General features: G+C 37.5%; 1 long non-coding RNA gene across 4 annotated transcripts in view; it reads left to right on the top strand.

Annotated features, from left to right (window-relative positions):
• The window catches only part of LOC138736613 (uncharacterized), a 161924-nt gene that overhangs the window by 105583 nt on the left and 33614 nt on the right, over window positions 1-22727 (top strand). Inside the window, exons 3-4 of one of the 4 annotated variants that reach the window (XR_011340438.1) lie at window positions 9368-9522; window positions 17211-17277. The exons of 2 other annotated variants lie outside the window; for them this stretch is intronic. This is a non-coding gene — a long non-coding RNA (uncharacterized lncRNA). The remainder of the gene's footprint in view (window positions 1-9367; window positions 9523-17210; window positions 17278-22727) is intronic. One more of the 4 variants, XR_011340439.1, reaches the window with a different exon arrangement.

Here is a 22727-nt window from a genome sequence, read left to right on the forward strand (position 1 = left end):
GGATACTCAATGAGATGTTCTACACTTTTCTTTGATCCTCTATGTGTATTCTGAATATTTAATAAATTTCATTGTTCAAAGTTATTGTAATTCTCAGTTTGCATTAATTCATTTCTCAAATTGAAGTGAAAAATTGTCTCCGCATATCCTGTGAGATTATGTAAATGTATTTATTTTTCCAAAAGACGTTTAAACGTGTTGACAATTTGAATTCCCAAAGCTTTACTTGAGAAAAGTTACATATAAAAGATACTAACAACAGATACTTTTCTCTTTCTTGTGATCTGCTCAATGGTACGTCAAAGAGAGTTTGATAACAAATGGGATTAAAAGCATTTGTTTCCTCACATTTTCTGTTTTAATATTTTTATTGGATTTTACAACAATAGGACCACAAGGAAAAACCATTCATCAAAAGTAATATATAAAAAAACCATTATCTAAGGAAAATAGAACTATTATATATAAATTCAATAATATAACTGTCAAACAGAAAGAAAAGTAGCAAACATATGTGTTTTATATCCAGTTATAACATATGGCTAATTGAAAAAGATTTGTTTTAAAAAGTAACTATTATTACTATTAACTATTCGTTTCCCTGCTGAAGTTATCTGATAAGTACTTATAATTTCACTATTATAAAAAGAAACCACAAACTCACAAAGCAAGATCAAGTGATCTTATAAATTACAAAAATAATTAATAATAGGACCCCATAAATTTAAATCCGTTACAGTAGAAGAACATCTTTTTTTTTAAGTTAGAAAAGCCAACATATCAGATAGCCATTGAGTACAAGTTGGAGGTACAACAACTTTTTCTCTTGTCAGTATTGAATGTCTAGCAATAAGGGAGGCAAAAAGAGACTACATTGGATTGAGACCTAGTTAAATTAAAATCAGATGTCTTAGATGAACCAATAAAGCAATTATAGGATTAGGTATCTGATTCACATTGAGAACTAAAGATAAAGTATGAAAGATATCCTCCCAAAAAATGGAAAGGGAGGAATAAGACCAAAACATATGTAACAACGTACCAACTTCAATCTTACACCTGTCACATTTTGAGGAAATGTTAGAGTAAAATTTAGCCAATTGAACTTCAGAAAAATAAGATCGATCAACTACTTTAAATTGTAAAGGCAAAGGCAAATTTTGGGCACATAAAGAAAATGAATTTACCAATTTTGATAGAGCATAATGTGGTATCTGAAAATGAAAGCTGAAAATCTTGCTCCCATAATGTTTTAACCTTATCTATAGAATTGTCCATAGACTTTAATAATAAATCATATAACCATATAACCACATAACCATTAACGGAGCGGAAACAGGCCATGTTGGCCTTTCGAGTCTGCACCGGTTCACTGATTTTGTCCGCCCTCTTCAGGCATTGGTCCCGATCTTTTTTATTTAAAAAAAATTGAAATAAAATTTAAATCTTTAATAAATTTGTTATTAAAATATTGTGATTCGGCTTTTAACAGGATCAACTGGTCAGCGGTAAGAGCCAGATTTGCAGGGCCAAAGCCTTGATATGAAATGAATTTTTAACTAGGCTTTAATAAAACAGGCATAACCATAGATACAATTAAAATGAGTCTAATTCTTTTCCTAACCACTCCAGATTGATTCAACTCACAATATTTTCACTGTAAGAACGCCAAAACCAAATGAGTGAACCTTTAACATATTGTATAGCTGATATCAGCTTCTTTTGATTTGGTTTAAAATTATAGATCATCCCTATTGTATTTATAATGAAGTCTCATCTTCTGAGTGTGTTATCATGTTAGATGCTGAAAAAGCTTTTGATGTGGTAGAATGGGACTACTTATTTAAAGTGCTAATAAAATTCAATTTGGGCCTAAAATTATTAATTGGATTCAATTTATATATTTATATCCTATTGCCTCAATATTTAGCAACTCTTTAAAATCCAAATCCTTAAATTTTACTGTGGTACTAGGAAATGTTGTTCTCTTAACCCATTGATATTTAATCTGGCATTTGAACTCTTAGTGCTGAGCTTTCGGGCAATTTAATGATATATTTGGAATCTTAAGTGGGGGGAGGGTTGATAAGGTCTCTTTATATGCGGATGATGATCTGTTGCATATTTCAGACCATGATCATACAATTCCATCCATTCTGTCACTGCTCCACTAATTTGGTCAATTTTCAGGTTATAATTTAAATATTCAGAAAACCAAGTTGCTTGTATTTAAGTTTTCAGCCCTTCCTATTAAAATAACTAAAAATCAATTTAATTACTGTTCTTACTATTACTAAAAGTTATAATAATTTAATTTGTTCAAAGAGAATTTTCTTTCTTTAATGAACTATGTTAAGAAATCTTTAGCTCAGTGGTATCTTCTTTCGATGTCGTTAATTGGATGAATTAATGTTATTAAGATGAATATCCTACCCATGTTTTTATATATTTTCCAAGCTGTTCCTGTTTTTGTTCCCAAAACCTTTTTTGATTCACTTGACTCAATTATTTCCTCGTATATTTGGAAAAATAAGTGTCCTTATCTTAGTAAAGTTTTCCTTCAAAACCTTAAAAAGAACGGTGGGTTGGCTTTACCAAATTTTAGATATTATTATTGGGCAGCGAATATTAAATGTATTATTATAAGGTCAGAATGGATGCTTCAAATTTAGAACTTAAATCTACTAAAAAAAAAACCTCATTTTGATACTTGGAGTGCCATACTTTTTTCTGCTTCCAAATTAATTGATAATTTTGTTGTTAAGCATACTTCGAGAATTTGGTTTCAGTTTAGAATACTTTTGGATACCATAGATTCTTACTTGCTTAACTCTTTTTTTTCCAACTTCTGTGCAAGATTCTTTTTTTCATGAATGGCTTAAATTGGGTATCCAATTTTTTCAAGATTTTTTTTGATAATAATCTAGCCTTATTTGAATAACTATCTCTTATATTTAAACTTACCAAACATCAATTTTTGGATACCGACAAGATAGGAGTTTTTTTTTAAACTCTGTGGTGTTGAGACTTCCTTGGGATGTTGTTTGCTCACATCTGAAGTACAAATCAAGAATTGCTTCATGTGAATGGACAGATTTGATTCAATAAATAGTTGAAAATATTTTCAAGTGTTTTAAATTAATAGCTTCTTCTGGAACAGGTATCAACAGGTTTCAAACATGGTTAAATTCCTTCTATTCTGCAGCATGCTATTTATTTGAAGCTTAAATTTATGATTCTGTCATTTTGTTTAAAACTTCAGAACTTTCACAACAAATCTTTGAATCCCCTGAAATATTCATTTATTAATGGTATCTTGTGTACATTAAAGACAAGATTGGTATGCTTTTTCTGACCATGTTTATAGAGATTTACAGCACATTTTTGACCCCGATTCCCATATCTGCACAGGTGCATTGGGGTGCAGCTCCCAAGGGACCATGTTAAGAAACTGAAGCTGCAGCTTGATGCTCATTAGGAAGAATGAGGAGGTGATAGATTGGAGCTACAGGGAGTATGTAAGGAACACCTCTGTGGCCATCCTGCTCGGCAACTGGTTTATTGTTCTTGATGGTATTGGAAAGGGTGACCTGACAGAGAATGATCATTGGAAACAGATGTCTAGCACTGAACATGGTTCTGTAGCAGAGAGGGCGAAGGGGCATGCAATAGTGATAGGAGGTTGCATTGTGAGGAGAAAAGACAAGAGATTCTGTGAGCCAAATGGTGCATTGCCTCCATGATGCCAGGGTATGGGATGCCTCTAATTGGGTCCAGCACATTCTGACAGGAGAGGATCATTTCTCTGACTTTGAAGCTCAACAATCTCACCATAACAGGTCAAGGGCAGGCTTCACTCATTCTCCTTGGTCCCAGTGTTCGATGAGCACATTCAATATGTATTTGATCGCTGAGTTCCTTGGTGAGAAGGACTTGAGGGATCCAAGTCTCAAAGAATTCCACGACATCCCTGTCTTCTGCACCTTCTCTCAAGCCAACCATTTGCACATTGTTTCTCTGAATGAAGTTCTCCATGTGATCCAGTTTATCCAGAAGAAGCTGCTTATCTGTGATCCATTGATCAGCTTTTTTTTTTAAATTCTTCAATTTGCTTATCATGTTTACAGAGGTCTCTCTAGGTGCTATCCATTCTTTCAGTTAAGTCATTAATGGCTTCACCCACCTCTCTCACTGAAGTGGTAAGCTCTTTAATGACAATCTCCACATTTGTAAATCATTGTCCCAGACCTCCAAATTCTTGCAACAGTTTTTAGGTCCATCATTCATTGGGAGGAGGAGGTATCTCCACTAATATTGTCCATTGAAGTGACTGGCAAAGCTGGAGCTGTTTCCATTGCAGATTTTGGTTTATTTCCGTATGATTTTCCAATCATCCTTCAGAAGATATATCCACACTTTTGCAGTCAAAATATTCTATCAAAACCACTTTTTGGTCACCTTTTAGAGAATTTTCTAGGAGAGCTCGGAGAAGCACATCTGCTCAGCCACCCAGCATGGCCATGCTCCCCCCCCCCCCCCCCTCAATCATACCCAGTTGACCAGTTATGTGCACAGTTTCAAAACTCCAAAGGAAATGGGCCAAGGATATTTTTTCTCACGCAAAATATTTCAGTAACAATTGGGTCTAGAGCAGTGATTCTCAACCTTCCCTTCACTCACATACCACCTTAAGCAATCCCTTACTAATCACAGAGCGCCGATAGCATAGGGATTACTTAAAGTGGTGTGTGAATGGAAAGAAAAAAAGGTTGAGAACCACTGACCTATATAAAAAGGATAGGTTACACCTGAAGTCAAAGGGGACCAATATCCTGGTGGGTGTTTAATATAGTTGTTAGGGAGGGTTTAAACTACTTTTGCAGGGGGATAGGAACCAGAGTGATAAGGCTGAAAAAGAGGGAAACAGCAGTAAAACAAAGATTGTGTGCAGCAAGGGTGGCAGGTAGGTAATGAGACAAAATAGCAGCCAGATGGTGCATTCAAAATCTGGTCTGAAAGTATAATAATTAAATGCCTTAAGTATAATAAAGTATAAGCATTAGAAACAAGATGGGTGATCTTGCAGTACAGCTACAGGTTGGACGGTGCGATGTTGTGGCTATTACTGAGTCATGGCTAAAGATGAATGTCATTGGGAACTAAACATCCAAGGAAACATGGTGTATTGGAAGGATAGGCAGGGAGGTAGATGGGACAGCATGGCTCTGCTGGTAGGCAACAATATTAAATAATCAGAAAGGAGGGACATAGGATTATAAGAGGTAGAGTCATGCAAAGAGGATACTAAAATCTTTTTCTAAATATATAAAGAGTAAAAGAATAATCAAAATAGACATGACCAATAGGGAGACAAGGAGATGGCAGAGGAACTAAATTGATATTTTGGATCAGTCTTCACTGCAGAACGCATAAGTAGTCTCTCATGCGTCTCCAGGAAGACGTGAGTGCAGTCAAAATCATGAGAGAGAAGATACTTGAGAAAGTAAATGTTCTCAGGGTAGATAAGTCTCCCAGACCAGATGGCATGCACCCTCAAGTTCTGAAGGAGGTAGCTGTAGAAAGTGTGGAGACATTGGTAATTTTCTTCCAGGAATCAGTGGTTTGAAGTATTGCGAATGTCACTATGCTTTTTAAAAAGGTAACGAGGTAGCATAAAGGAAATTATAGATCTATTAGCCTGTGTCATGGTTGGGAAGCTGTTGCAGTCGTTTGTTAAGAATGAGATTATGGAATATCTGAAGGTGCATGAAAAGATTGGTCAAGTCAGCATGGTTTTCTGAAAGGAAAATCATGCCTGACAATTCTACTTCAAATTTGTGATATCTTCTTCCTCCTGCTCTGCCGTAGACCTTTGTTTTTCTTCTCTCTGTCTCTCCCTCCTTGCTCTGTGACTTAAAACTCACTTTATCACTGTCTCTCAATTCCACTGAAAGACCATCAACCTGATACATTAATTCTACTGTGTTTTTTCAGCATTTTCGGTTTTATTTTTATAAAATTTTGTCTACTTTTTGATGACCTCTTCCTATAATAGGTGGTGCAGTGGGCAGCTGGTAGGACCACTGTCTCATAGTTCAACATAGTTCATGTTCGATCCTGATCTCTGCTGCTGCCCATGTGAAGTTTCATATTGTTTCTGTAACCTTGCATGTTTCCCTCAATATTCTGGTCTCATTCCTCTTCACAAGACCAGGTGGTTGGTTGACTATTTGATGAAATTAATTGATGGTGGTTCATAGCAGAATGATGGGCATGTGAGCAAGAATATGTGACTAGGAAATCAGTGGGCATAGGAAATGACAAAATTACTCCAAGAGATGGCATAGACTTGAGAGCCAAATGGTTGAAGGAAATGTGAAAATGTAACCAAATGTTGTAAGTTAGGTGCCAGCTTAAGGGTTTCACTGAGTTTCCTTTACTAGGACATTTAATTCCTTATCTGGATAAGGAATCTGGATCACCAGACCCCTTGTGATTTCAGAAATTTATGGTACTGGTAAAGCACTGGAGGCCCAATGAAATGGACTGGCAGCTCCATGTTTCCTCTTCTTTCTTGCTGAATGAGGTAACCATGTGTTGTGTATAAGAATCAGAAGTATTAGCAAAGGGATTTTTAAAAAATTAGGTAAGAGTTACCAGGGGCTAACAGAAGGTGCTAATGTTCTCAGTGATAAAATAACCAATTGTTTGCAATGACCAAAGATGTCTGAGTCTAATTTGCCTAGCGATCCTTTAACATCTTTGTAATCAGAAACGCCAGATGTATTTAAAGACCTCCTCCAGTCCTGAGGAACACCCAGATGTCACCATATTTCAACCTCTCTCCCTATGATCCCTTCCTGCTCCTGTGCTTAATGATTATCTGGACCCATCACTCAATGTTCTATGGAATAATCATTACGTTCAAACTCATTTTGTATTTTGAAATCCCACTGCAGTACCCCAATAATGCCCAACCTTGTGTCCCACATCCCTTGTTCTTGAATCCTGAAGTGACTACTGCCAGATTGATAGGGTTTTTATCTGAGTATATTGAAGGACATCCCCGTGTATAGAATATCTGTTTCATTCGAAACATACTGGTGGGTGTAGGTTAATTGGGTGTAAATTGAATGGCCTGGACCTGTGGGCCGAAATGGTCTGTTACCATGCTGAATTCTACTCTTAGCTTGATTAATAATTCTTCATTTTTTGCAAGATATTGTTTATTACAATTTAAAGTACTATATAGAATACATAAGACTGAACTCAAATTACATCATTTTTATACAGATGTTGATCCATTATGTGAGAAGTGTAAAATTTTTGAACCTTCATTGATTCATATGTTTTGGGAATGCCCTAATTTACAAAAATATTGTGAAAACATTTTACAAACTTTATCAGTGATTTTTAAGATTAAAATAGACCATGCCCCTTAATTGCCTTGTTTAGTTTTTCTTGTGAATCAAATATACCTTTGTCCGCATCCCAGGAGAAAGTTTTAGCTTTTATCATGTTGATAGCCAGACGAGTCATTTTATTGAAAAGGAAAGATGACTCTTCACCTACCCCTACACAGTGGTTACATGATGTTATGTCCTATTTAAGCATGCAGAAAATTTTATACTATATTAAATATAGAAAGTTTCAATTTGAAAAGATGTGGGACCCATTCATAGAATGCTATCATGATTGGAAGATTTAAGAACTATGGATGTTCCAGTGATTCTCTGTCTAGTTTCTGAAGGTCTGAAGATCAATATTTTACACCTTTTTTTTACAAGGTAACCTTGATTAGAGAGAGGGGTAGATTACATTTAGTTTCAGATTTTCTTTGTGTTTTTTTTTCTCTTTTTTTTCTTTTAATTCTTTTTTTTAGATTAACTGTTGATATGGATTTAATAATGGTTTTCATAGATCATATCATTAAATTGCCCTTTGTTTAGTCGAAGGGATTATCTAATGTAGTTTTACTTGATTTATATCCAGGATTATTTTTAAGAAATATTGTTAAATAAACAAATATGATAGGTTTTTTATTAATATTCATATTAATTTGTGATATGTATATGACATGACCTGCTATTTGTTTTATTGGAAACTTTGTGTGCAGGATTTATATGTTAAACTCAATAAAAATATTTTAAAAAGAAATAATTAATTCAAATGCTTAGTATCATTCTTATTTCATTTTCTCCAGCAAGAATATTTTGGAAATGGTGAATTAAAAATGAGCAAATGTTTAGGCCTGTTTGTGGGATTCTAGGAATGAATGGAAGGAGACATTTTCCTACTTAAACTAGAAAATGTCCTCTGAAAGATTATAAAGTAATGAAAAAATCGAATGTTGTCATTTTTATTCAATATTATTGTGTTTTTTAGTGGATCCTCTATTCCTCATTCCTCTCACAGTCTGCATTTTCTTTTAATTTCTCATTTAAAAAAAAATAAATATTGGCTTCATGGGTTTTCACTCTCATTTTCCTCTGACATTGTGCTTTTCCATCAAATATTCTTCTTTTCTCCACATCACAAAAATACAACGATTGTCTACCAATGGACTATTGTTAATTCTCCTGCCACCCACCTTCATTAGAGGCAATAGTAGTAAAGAAGATTGAGAGGCAATCTAGTGAAAGGCTTTCCCACAGATAATTGCTATGTGAGAGCATCTGAGAAGTGAGATGAACCAAAGATGAGAATGAAATTTAGAAAAACTGTTCATTTTTTGAATTTCTTCATTTTCAAACTTGCATGGATTTAATCCATCAGAGAAACCCATTTTCAAAAATTGAAGGTGGCTCCTTATTTTTTTTCTTTCCAAACATTACTGTGACATTTTAAAGGAATTTACATACATTAAGAAAAAAATTTGATTGCAAAACATGTGTAATTAATTGGAATATTCTATTATTTTGATTGATAGTTCCTTAACATATTTTAAAATGGCTTCTGAGATCTATGTAAGGTATCTATTATCGTATAATTGTGAATAACTTATTGTGGGTTTGTGTATCTTTCTGGGATTTGTCCTGACTAGTTTCAGACCAGTTCTCTATGCTGTTCCTGAGCTGCTGAATACCATCCACTGGTTTCTTATTAATTGTAATTTGTTTGTTTGATGTAATCTTGTATTATCTTTCTCTGATCTAGTTTGGATTGGCCTTTTTAGTTCTGCTGCTGTCTTCTCAGCTCTTTAGTGCCTTAAAATGGGGAGATTTCTGGAGGTACCAATTGTCTCTTCTCCATTCTCCGTTTGTGTGACATTGAGCCAGGGATCCCCAGGTGTTAATGTTGCATTCTTAAAGAAACTTTGAAAATGTCCTGAATAATTTTCTTCAAATTGCTTGTTTTTCTTTTTAAGGCAGAGTTTGGATAAGAGTATCCAGATTGCAACAGTTTATAGGCAGCAAGAAAACTTGGCGTCAGGCATTCAAGTAATATGTCTTGTCCAACAGCGCCAACAAAGTGAATTAAGGTTGGCCTGGGAGAGGAAAATTTGTAAAGGTAAAGGTAGAGGTAAAGGTTCCATTATTCTTGTATAATACTGTACAGCAGACAGAGTCGCCACTTTGCTAGTGCCCTCAAAATCCAGCACCACTCACAGTCCAGCACCCCTCACAAATATGTTATCCTTGCAGTGAATTTGGAGAATTATGTGGTGACAATTTTGCATTTGTTGTGCCTGCCCTAAGTTGTAAAGGTTGCACAAGTACAGTTGCAACCAGGGATCACTATTGCCATCAGGGTTTCATCTCAGTCTTTGAGATCTTAATCTTTAAACATCATTATTCTTAATCAATTAAATGCTCTTTTGGAAAATAGAAGACATTAGTAAATTTCATCATCAATGCTCCATGTTTTAAGACTATAAATTTAGAATCGGAGGAAAGTTAGGCCATTTAGCCCATTGAGTCTGCACCACCATTTGATCATGGCTGATGTATTCTTCCTTTCATCTCCATTGTCCTACCTTTGACACCCTTACCCTTCTTTCTTTAGCTTGGCTTCGTGGACGAAGATTTATGGAGGGGTAATGTCCACGTCAGCTGCAGGCTCGTTTGTGGCTGACAAGTCCGATGCGGGACAGGCAGACACGGTTGCAGCGGTTGCAAGGGAAAATTGGTTGGTTGGGGTTGGGTGTTGGGTTTTTCCTCCTTTGTCTTTTGTCAGTGAGGTGGGCTCTGCGGTCTTTTTCAAAGGAGGTTGCTGCTCGCCGAACTGTGAGGCGCCAAGATGCACGGTTTTAGGCGATATCAGCCCACTGGCAGTGTTCAATGTGCCAGGCACCAAGAGATTTCTTTAGGCAGTCCTTGTACATCCTCTTTGATGCACCTCTGTCTCGATGGCCGGTGGAGAGCTCGCCATATAACACGATCTTGGGAAGGCAATGGTCCTCCATTCTGGAGACGTGACTTACTCAGCGCAGTTTGATCTTCAGCAGCGTGGATTCGATGCTGTCAGCATCTGCCATCTTGAGTACTTCGATGTTGGAGATGAAGTCGCTCCAATGAATGTTGAGGATGGAGCGGAGACATCGCCGGTGGAAGCGTTCTAGGAGCCATAGAGGACCCATGATTCGGACACCCTTACTAATCTGCTTAAATATATACAGTGATGATGCCCACATCTGTCTGTGGAAATGAATTCCACAGATTCATCTTTCTCTGGCTTAAGACATTTCTCCTCAACTCTATTCTGAGCTGTGCCTTCTAGTCCTAGACCCACAAGTGCAAACATCTTCACATCCATTCTATCTAGCCCTTTCAATATTTGGTATATTTCAATGACTTTTCAGATTTCAAATTTATAATCAGAGTACTTAAATGAAATCAAATGCAACCCTGAGAGTGTTTTTTTTCTGCGGGCAAGGCAGATTTACCACTTATTGGTACTACAAAAAAAATCTTTACACAGTGTAAACAAATAAAGAACTGCAAACAGATAACAAATGTAAACAAATTGACTGTGCAAAAAGTCAATAAAATGCAAAGTAAGACTCCTTAATATGATGTTTATTTTATTACAATAAGAAACTTGGGTTCTTTTTAAAACAACTAGATTTATTAACTAAGCAAACAGCACTAAGGCCAGACCTCATGTAGAGAGGTCATCTATCCAAGATGCAACAGCATTCTCAAGATGTAACATTCCCCAGATACTTCAAACTACTTCTCCAACTCCTCCTGGTGATAGCTCTCTATCATTACACTTAAATGAGTCCCTGATTGAGTTTGTTGTTGAGGGGTCTGATGGTGGAGGGGTAGTATCTCTTCCTGAACTTGGTGGTGCAAGTCTTGTGACACCTATACCTCTTTCCTGATGGCAGCAGCGAGAACAGAGTATGTGCTGTGTGGCGTGAATCCTTGATCATTGCTGCTGCCCTCCAACGGCAATGTTCCCTGTAGATGTTCTCGACAGTGGGGAGGGTTTCTTTTCTGTGATATCCGGGCTGTGTCCACTACCTTATGGAGAGCTTTACACTCAGAGGTATTGATGTCTCCAGATAGGACCATGATGTAGCTGGTCAGCACACTTTCCACCACACACCTGTAGAAATTTACCCTCTCCAGCATCAGCCATCCTTCCTTAGATAAAGGGACTTAAACTGCTCACAATACTCCAAATGTGACCTGACCAAAGCATTATAAAGCCTCAGCAGTTCATCTTTGCTTTACTGGAGTCTTATATCAATTGAAGGCATCTTGTTCCATGGGAGTAATTAAGTGGAGGACTTTTATATTGTGATTGTTTAGTGTGCAGTGTATCCTCTTGTATCCTTTTATGAACAAGTCAATGATGTTCATGTTTGCTCAAACACAAACTTTTTCTCCATACTTAAGCTTGACGAGTAATACTGATATCACCTTGCTTGTAGAGAGTTTCTGCCTTGAAACTACAATCTCATCATCCATATCTAAGAAGAGAAATATTTACAAGCAGTCCTCTTGGCTGCTATAATTTGACCAAGCAAGGAGACAGATCTGACTGCCGTGATTACTTGTGGTCCTCCCTCCTCATTGCTAGTTCTCACTCTGGTTCTCCTCAACTGCCTTCTTCCAGTAATTAAAGAGCTACTCCTTCAATCACAATTTTTTGATTACGTATATCTGGAGGCCCAGTGGATATGAACTTCACAATATGTCAACTTCAAGAAAAATGTAGGGGCATCACCAACCACTTTAATTGGCTTTGTCAACATCACTAAAGCCTTTGAAAACATCAACCATGAGAGACAAGAGGGAAATCAGGAGGATAAAAAGAAGACATGATGTAACCTGGAAGGCAGGTTAAAGAAAAATCACAAGGGATTCTGCAGGTATACTTAGAGCAAAGGGGAGCCTGTGGAGAGAACTGGTGCCTTGAAGGATCAGAATGACCATCTTTGTGTGAAGCCACAGAAAATGGGTAACATTTTAAATTATTTTTTTCTCTCATCAGCCCTTACCATAGAAAAGATCAGGGATATTTAGAAAATTTAGCAAATATTTTAGACCACGTATGAATTACCAGGGAGGGGGTGCTAGCAGCCTTGGAGTGCATCAAGGTGGATAATGGACTGTATTCTTCCCACAAAGCAGTCACCTCAACTTCACAATTATATTTGATATGTATTTCATTGTATATTGTCAACAGAACACTGGACATCTACTTTTGGGGGTATGCGCCTTATAGCAATTACACTCCAAGGTCTCGATTGTGTTGATATTGTTCCTTGTGGAATATTTTGGAGAGTCAGGAAATAAAATCAGTTTTAATCACGTTTATTTAATTTGAAGCAGTTTCTCAGGATAAAGGAAACTACTGCATTCTAAGAAATGCTCCAAAAAATAATACCAAGGATTAGAACTACCTAGAGATTTAATCTTATTTAAGTCAATTTGTTTGAACAACCCACTCCAACAACATGGTGTTGCTCTCTATTCAAAAACCAACTACAAATGTGTAGTCAGTCAGAAAGTGAAACCAATTTAAATCTGTCTGGGTGGCAGAATGTCTGCGAACGCAGTCATAGTTCTTTCACTAATAGAACTTGAGTTCAATTTCAATCCCAGCAAGCAGAATGAAAATCTTTCTTTCGATTGGAGACATGCTGTTCCAGTGCACTGATGTATCAAAACACTATGACATGGTGTGATAGGATGAAGCTTTGTAGCCACAATTCCCTGGTGCTACGTTTCCAGTTTTGGTTAGAGCATTAAGGAGAGCCGTCGAGAGGGGGTTTAAGTCTCTCACAGGGGAAGAAAAGAAAATCAGCCTATTTGTGCAGTTCCTAATTGGCAGTTCCAGAGCAGTCTTTGCAGAATCTTGGCACAAGGTATTTTTTCTGATCCTCAGGTTGAAAGATATTGCAATTTGTTAAGGGTGGCTGAATGGGAAATGGTAGTTGGTGTTAGGGAAAAAAAAGTCATTCGAGATAAAAATTTAATACATTGTAAAATATTAAAAGGTTTTTTTTCTCATCCCATGCTTGTGAATAAAACTGGACTCTAAAATTTCAAATAAATTGAAAATAAGAGTCTGAATGGACAGAGCTTCTAAAGATCAATATTTCTGAGTTAATTCAGACTAGTTTCTCAACAAGAAGAGTAAAAGTGTTCCATCTCTCCAGCATGGTGATGCATCACCATTATGGGCCTTTTCAATGCAGTATAACTTGCCTTTTGAATTTGGAGATTAGAGTTCTACTTGGTGGATAAGTCTTGGTTGCAACATATTTCTTTTTTATTGAATATTTCATTTTGAGAATCTTCAATCAACATGCAGTCCAAAGGAAGAATAATCAAAAAGTGAAACATCAATATCCATAATATTAACAGAATAATCCAAATATCGATCCACGTGCCGATATCAAAGGAAGTGAGAAAAAAGAGTCAACATGTGATTCAATTATTATAAAGAAAGAAGAATTGCAATAATACTACAAGAATGCAAATTCAATGTCCATCAAGGGAGAAAAAGATAATAGAGAGAAAGAAGAACAAAATAAGAGGAAGCTTCCCACCTCCCAAGAAAAAAGTAAGAAAAGAGAAAGAATAAGAAAAATAAAAGATAGGCCTCACCTAGCTTAAACACCAGTCCTATCAAGGGTCAAATAAATTGACATCCAGGATCCTCGGTTCTGCGAGCACTGGGGGGATAAGACAGGAAGAGGGAATCATTAAAAATTTACCACGATGTATCTTAGGTATGAATTACATATTCTTAAAAATATATCATACCTATTTCTGAGGTTATAGGTGATCTTCTCCAGGAGGACACAATTATGCATTTCTATCTTCCAGTGGGCTAAACCTACTTGTGAATCAGATTTCCAAACAACTGCTATGCATTTCCTGGCCACTGCTAAAGCAAGCTTAACAACTTTTAATTGATATTTCAACAGCCTTATTTTAGGTCTTATGTCTTTTAAATTCCCCAATAAAAATGATTCAGGATACCAAATTCCAGTAATTTTTTTTTCAGGAGATTACCCAAGTCTTCCCAGAAAGGCCTCACTCTAGGCATGACCAGGTTAAATTCAAGAAAGTACCTATTTCTTGACCACATCAAAAACATTGGTCTGATATTTCCAATTTCAGTTCATGTAACTTTTGTGGAGTAAGGTATAGCTGATGCAAGAAGTTATATTGCACCAGCCAATAGCTTAGATTAATCATGTTAATTATGCTGTCTCGACAGAAGTTGGAGCAGCAAAATGGAACAATTTCTTTACCTAAATCTGATTCTCACCTTTGTCTTGATTTATCAATTCCCTGTTTAGGGGTTCCCACTTGAAGTAAGGAATACATTTTTGAAATAATTTTTTTGTGCTCCTCTTTTGAACCAGAGTCTCTATTTCGCTACACTCTGTTAATTTGACCCTTAAGTAAGATCTTAACTGAAGATAGCAGAAAAAATATGTATTTAAAATCACATTTATTCCTAATTTGCTCAAACGCCATAAATTGTCCCTGCTCTTAACAATCCTCAATACACTTGACCTCTCTCTCTGGGACCAAGTGTCCAAGATTTATTCCATCTTGTAATTATGTGCTTTAATGGGGGTGGGGGGGGGGGGGAGAGCTTCTTTAAAGGACCAGGTAATAATTTAGAATTCCATTTATATATCAGGTTTTCTGCCATCCTCTCACCAACCTTGTGTAAATCCAATTTTACCCATGAAGATATGTTTCCTCCATCAAAGAGAGAGGAGACAACTTCAATTGAGTTGCCCAAAAATCTATTTTTTTAAAATCCTGGAGTGTTAATCCTCCCAATTCATAGTTCCAAATTGATTTATCAATGGAGACTCAGGAAGGCTTCCCTTTCCACAGAAACTTCCTGATGCATTTATGAAGGTTTTGAAAGAATCTCTGAGGTATAGGAACAGGCACAATTTGAAAAAAAATTGCAGTTGCAGCATATTTCTCATTATGTAAAATTAAGTATTTGGCATTGAGGCTAATTTTGTTTAGTTTGTCACCAGAAATTTGAGGGTTAGCTGATGAAAATGCAACATTAGATATATGGTGGGCACCTAATTTTTCTTGTGCATTAGATGATGGGCCGTTGTAGCTTTAGAAATAAAAAATTCCTCTGCCATATATCTCATTTTTCTTCTGAAGTCATGGGCAGGTTGCCTTGCATAAAGTGTCACAGGATTTGAAATACACTATTTATGCCATTTCTGCCCAGTGTTATGGGCAGACTCACAGTGCGGCTTTCGCGCAAACAGAGGAACCACTGACATGGTCTTTGCCCTCAGACAGCTCCAAGAAAAGTGCAGAGAACAAAACAAAGGACTCTACATCACCTTTGTTGACCTCACCAAAGCCTTCGACACCGTGAGCAGGAAAGGGCTTTGGCAAATACTAGAGCGCATCGGATGTCCCCCAAAGTTCCTCAACATGATTATCCAACTGCACGAAAACCAACAAGGTCGGGTCAGATACAGCAATGAGCTCTCTGAACCCTTCTCCATTAACAATGGCGTGAAGCAAGGCTGTGTTCTCGCACCAACCCTCTTTTCAATCTTCTTCAGCATGATGCTGAACCAAGCCATGAAAGACCCCAACAATGAAGACGCTGTTTACATCCGGTACCGCACGGATGGCAGTCTCTTCAATCTGAGGCGCCTGCAAGCTCACACCAAGACACAAGAGAAACTTGTCCGTGAACTACTCTTTGCAGATGATGCCGCTTTAGTTGCCCATTCAGAGCCAGCTCTTCAGCGCTTGACGTCCTGCTTTGCGGAAACTGCCAAAATGTTTGGCCTGGAAGTCAGCCTGAAGAAAACTGAGGTCCTCCATCAGCCAGCTCCCCACCATGACTACCAGCCCCCCCACATCTCCATCGGGCACACAAAACTCAAAACGGTCAACCAGTTTACCTATCTCGGCTGCACCATTTCATCAGATGCAAGGATCGACAATGAGATAGACAACAGACTCGCCAAGGCAAATAGCGCCTTTGGAAGACTACACAAAAGAGTCTGGAAAAACAACCAACTGAAAAACCTCACAAAGATAAGCGTATACAGAGCCGTTGTCATACCCACACTCCTGTTCGGCTCCGAATCATGGGTCCTCTACCGGCACCACCTACGGCTCCTAGAACGCTTCCACCAGCGTTGTCTCCGCTCCATCCTCAACATCCATTGGAGCGCTTACACCCCTAACGTCGAAGTACTCGAGATGGCAGAGGTCGACAGCATCGAGTCCACGCTGCTGAAGATCCAGCTGCGCTGGATGGGTCACGTCTCCAGAATGGAGGACCATCGCCTTCCCAAGATCGTATTATATGGCGAGCTCTCCACTGGCCACCGTGACAGAGGTGCACCAAAGAAAAGGTACAAGGACTGCCTAAAGAAATCTCTTGGTGCCTGCCACATTGACCACCGCCAGTGGGCTGATAACGCCTCAAACCGTGCATCTTGGCGCCTCACAGTTTGGCGGGCAGCAACCTCCTTTGAAGAAGACCGCAGAGCCCACCTCACTGACAAAAGGCAAAGGAGGAAAAACCCAACACCCAACCCCAACCAACCAATTTTCCCTTGCAACCGCTGCAATCGTGTCTGCCTGTCCCGCATCGGACTTGTCAGCCACAAACGAGCCTGCAGCTGACGTGGACTTTTTACCCCCTCCATAAATCTTCGTCCGCGAAGCCAAGCCAAAGAACATATGGCAGTGAGAATTGACCAAATGATTGTTATCATTTTTTTCTAGAATATTTTGTGGAAGATCTTCAAATGGATGAATCATTCTCAAGATGTGGATGCTGTTGGCATGAAAGGTATTTATTACCTAACTATAATTGAGGAGGCCAGCAACCTCATTTCAGATAGCAGTTAAACACTTTGATTGTGGAATCAGAGTCACATTTAATCCAGACTGCTCAAGGACAACAATTTTGTTTAATCAAAGAGCATTAATAAACAAGGTGAGTTCCTTGTAACAATCCTCTTTCATGAACACTTTTCTGATAGCCAATTTACAATTTCAGTTTGTTAAAAACTATAATTTACCAGCATTCAATAAATGTAAACTTAATTCTCATGTTGCTCTAGTGGGATAGACACTTATCTTTCATACATTAACAGTCTAGGCCTTGAGATGAATAGTTGAAACAGAGGAAATTTATATCCCTCAAAACATTAGCATTTCTACTGGCAGCATTGTCTTCCAAATTGTCCCTCGCTCTATCCCACCTGGCACCTGTATGCTGCACCTGTATGCTGCCCTTGCAGAAAAAGAGTGATTCAAAGATATTTGACTTAACCCGCTTGATGTTAATTTTTTTTAAAGTACAATCCTACCCCAGTCACAATGACTAACTTGAGGATTATTGAACTCACTGAGTAAAAAGCTACATATCTTATGCTGTGCAAGTCTCCTTTCTTTGACATTTCTGAACTGTAAATAATAAACTTGATTTAATTGGGAAGTTCATTATCAAAGTTTGATCCATTTGACAAGTACAACAATACTTCATGAGCTCCTTCAACAGTGAAGCATAGAAGAGAGCTCAGAAAGAAAGAGTGAACAAAATATAGAAGTTGACTTCAGTGAATGTCGTGGAATTTGAATTACCTGAGTGCATTATTTTTAAACTCACACAAGAAGCATCAAAGATCTCACATTTTCACCACACTGATAAGAAACACATGCTTTTGTAATTCACTGCTAATTTTGTTAAGGAGCATCACCCCAAGAATCCTGTCAGATCTCATAGCCCTTTTCCCACATCCTTTCTCATTTCCCAGACTAATTCTATCTACTCTACATTACAATGATAAAGCTTGAAATGTAATTCTCAGTAGCTTTCTCTTCTCTGCTAAGAGTATCCTTTACTGGGACACAAAATGTAAATCTTGATACATGGTTGATGGTTATTTTTGGGAACCTGATTTCGCATGTATGCTGCTCTTCAACGAAATTTAAGTATGAAATTGTTTGCCTTAATTCTCTTCTTTCATGAAAAATTGAGAAGTAGCAACTTGAAATCCTCTTTCCTTGAGTATACTTGCATGTTTTCAATGGCATTATTGATTTGCTTTGACTTTGAGTAAGAGCAGTGTCTCTGAGTTCTCAAAATTAATTGTTATAAGATACTATAGATACTGTATAGTGGCAGAACTATGTAGATGAACTTTAGAGGTTAGATAAGTACCTTTAAAATGGTAGAGTAATCTTTTAAATCATGCTATTAATGAGGAATTCTCATAAATAATAGGTGGTCCTTCTAGAAGCTGTGGCTAAAAATTAAGAAACGGAGTAACTGTTGCAATAGCTCCTACATTGGATTTAAAACTTGCATGCTCAGATTCATGACAAATGCTGTTAGAGCATTATCAGGATTAATGGTAAGCATAGCTGGATCATTCAGATCCAATATATCAAGCTGCATTAATCACATCAGAAAATATTACAGCCATAATTTTGGCAAAACAGTACTTCATGTATATTTTTGCACTGACACAAAGAGCATGAGCTGATCCAATGTCTCGGACTACAGGACATGTCATTTAAATAAAGTTCCATTTGTTCTATTTCAGAATATTTGTCTAGGCCCTTTGAAATTGCCTTGTCAAATGGGGTTAACTGGGTAATTTACTAGGTTGAAGACCCAGGTACAGGACTATTTGAAAGGGCCGAACCAGGCAAGCCGGTCAAAATCCACCCGGGTTCCATACCTACGTCAGAGATGGCCAGGGAACCCAGTAGTAGTTACCGGGTATCCTCCTCTGTCTATTTAAAAGGGAAAATGGCTCACCCGGTTATTCTGGAACTTTAAACAGAAAGGGAACAGAAAGAACACAGGGAACAGAGGATTCCCTGTGGCTGTGTGATGTGTCACTCACCAGGTCATTGCAGCGGTGGGATCCCTTTTAAATCACTGGGTTGGCAATTTAACATGTAGATTAGGCTTCTATTTAAAAGGTGCAAGAGGCACACATGATCTCTATTTCTGAGAATTTGGTTAATATAACTTCTTAAAAATTTCCCTCTTTGTACCTTTCCCTATATATTTTAAATTTGTTCTTTTGTTGCTTAAAGTTTCCTGCTATCTAGATTTGTGCAATCTTAAGAAGCCTTCAGTTATATTGAGGGTTTGAAATGTTGGTTTTGCTATATCCTGTGAAGCAAGTGGTGAGGATAACATTCTGCATGATTCTTTTATGTGATGGACAGACATTGAGTGATAAGAAGATAAGCCACAGATTACCCAGGTAATATCTCTTTCACATAGCCATATTGATATGGTTACTGTTCAAATATAATCATGAGGAGATAGGCCAATGGTGAAGTTGTTGGAGAACAGCAGCATGCTGCTGGCATTTCTCTTGTGAAAGATATTAATGCCATATGTCAGCCTAAGCTTCCTGATATCCAAATACATCTTTAGGCTGACCTGGATCTCTTCTGCCTGAATTTTGCCCAAATACACAGTAAAAGAGCAACAGGCTTCTGCCAGTCTTCAGTTTTGCTTTTGAAGTGATCTCGCTGTATTTAACTCCTCCAGCTCTGCCATCCTGCTCTTCCATTTGTCTTATTCACAACAATCTCCAAAGCAGTGGAACTCTGGCAAGCTGGCACACAAAAAACTGAAGATTACATTGAAACGTTGACTGTTAAAAAATATAAATAGTTACTTTCCTAGGATGATGATCTGATCCTGTATTCAGATCATTGCATTTGAAGCTAATCACAGATTTGGTTTATACCCCCAGCTTTCAAATGCAAATTTACAGTTGTCAGGTTTCTGATCCAACCTGCTGGCCTTTATAAAAGATTTGTGGAGTGTGTGAACAGAGCTAACAACATATTGCAAACAATTAAATTGAATAAACATTGCTGCAGTATGGTGATCTTTAATGTACCTTTTGGTATAATTGTCTGATTGCTTGGGAGTGAGTGAAATGATAATGACAAGGAGGAAAGTGTGGAGAAGAGTGTGTGTTTGGAAGTATTAATGAGAAACACAGAACAGTATGTTTCCTGAAAGGCAGAAGTTTTTAACTGCAGGCCATCTTTAATTTTAATTACTCCCCATAGTTTTTCCTCACACAGCCAACTGGATGAACAGACTGATTGCTAGTTAACCTGGAAAAACATGCATTACAAGGTCATAGCTGAGCTGGGCTAAGGGAGGGGTGGGTGAAATGGTTGGAGTGGGGAAGTCAGATAGCTTTTCGGATCTTAAAAATTAAAGTATTTAATATAGGTGTTGGGATGTTATGATAAAGTTGTTTAAGACATTGGTGGGACCAAAGTTAGAATATTGTGTGCAGTTCTGGGTGCCTAACTACAGGAAAGATATCAATAAGAATGAAAGAGAGCAGAGAAGATTTACTAGGATATTGCCAGGTCTTCAGGATTTGAGTTACAGGGAAAGATTTAACAGGTTAGGACTTTATTCCTTGGAGTGAAAAAGAATGGGGAGATTTGATAGATGTTCACAAGATTATGAGAGGTATAGACAGGGTGGATGCAAGTAGGTTTTTTCCACTTAGATTGGGAAAGATAAACATGAGAGGTCATCGTTTTAAGCTGAAAGAGGAAAGGTTTAGGGGGAACATTAGGGAGGGTTCTTCACTCAGAGGGTGATTGGAGTGTGGAATGAGCTGCCATCTGATGTGGTGAATGTGAGCCCAATCTTGTGTTTTAAGAATAAATTGGATAGATACATGGATGGGAGTGGTCTAGAGGGTTATGGAATGAGAGCAGGTCAGTGGGACTAGCGAGATGATGGTCCGCACAGACTAGAGGGGCCAAATGACTTGTTATCTCTGCTGTTGAGTTCTATGGTTCTGGCATAATGTCAAGTCAATAGAAATATGCCCAAATAGGGTTAAAATCAGAAACACAGTTAAAATGGAGGAACTCTATTTAGTATTTAAATGAGAAGCCATTAGAGATAAAAGATTATTGTAACTCTTGCCCCTGATAAAGTAGAAAGTGAATAGTTTAAGTCCTGTTGTGTTCTTGTTTCAGAGCTCTGTGCTTATTTCAGGCTTTAAAATTTCTCAAAAAAGCCAATTGTAGACTTTATTAATAGGCTTAAAAGCCACCATAAATGCAGTTTAAAATAGGAAGAATAAGTAATTTTTTAAAAAATCAGTCACAAAAAGTCAAATAAGACTTGAGAAAGCAAAGAGCGAATTGAAAGAGGAAAGAAAAGACATAGATAGAAAGTTAAAAAATAATTTTAAACTATTTTTAGATTGGCAAGAATATTAAAATATATATAAGTGAGGCTGCACTTGGAGAAGTTAATTTTGACACCTGTGATTCTGCCGTCTGCTTTTGGGATGAATTACTCCTTGCTGGAGTACTAGTTCACAGAATTGCTCCTTATGACTTGTCTTAGTAGGTATATAGTTTGTAATTTGTTTATTTAAAAAATCTATGTGAAAATTTACAGTGGTACTTGACAAATTATTTTCATGTGTTTCAGAGTAAGATTAAAATATTAAACCAAGTAGTGTGGTTTTGCATGGAATTTATTTGAATGATGTGTACCAAGATAATGTGTACCAAGTGTGTGTAATATTACAATAGTTACACATTTTTCCATTAATAGTTTCTCATAAGCAACCAATGATAAAGGTATCTAGAGATTTATGATAAAATGATTTGTCATTGGAAATACTGCAGGCCAACAATAACCTTGAACTCAATGTAGCCAAAACTAAGGAGCTGATTGTTGACTTCAGGAAGGGAAATTCAAAGGCATACAATTCAGTGATCATTGGGGAATCAGAGATAGAGAGGGTAAGCAAATTTAAGTATTTAGGATCACTATCTCAGAGGATCTTTCCTGGACCCAACACACTAATGGCATCATGAAGAATGCTCCTCAGGAGTTTGTAGAAGTTTGGTATGACAGCAGAAACCCTGGCAAATTTCTAAAGAGGTGTGGTGGAAAATGTGCTGACTGGCTGCATCACAGTCTGCGATGGAGACATCAATACGCCTGAGCATAAAGCCCTTCAAAGGGTGGTGGTCACAGACTTGAACATCACCGGAAAAACCCTCCCCACTATTGAGAACATCTAGAGGGAACACTGCCATTTGAGAGTAGCAGCAATTATCAAGGATCCACACCACCCAGCACATGTTCTGCTCTCGCTGCTACCATCACTGTGCACAGTTTTATTTTGCATACCAGTAAGTGGTAATTCTGCCATGCTCACAGGGAAAAGAATCTCAGGGTTCTATGTGATGTCATGTATGTATTGA

Source organism: Narcine bancroftii, chromosome 6 (genome assembly GCF_036971445.1).
Source record: "Narcine bancroftii isolate sNarBan1 chromosome 6, sNarBan1.hap1, whole genome shotgun sequence".
Taxonomy (NCBI): domain Eukaryota; kingdom Metazoa; phylum Chordata; class Chondrichthyes; order Torpediniformes; family Narcinidae; genus Narcine; species Narcine bancroftii.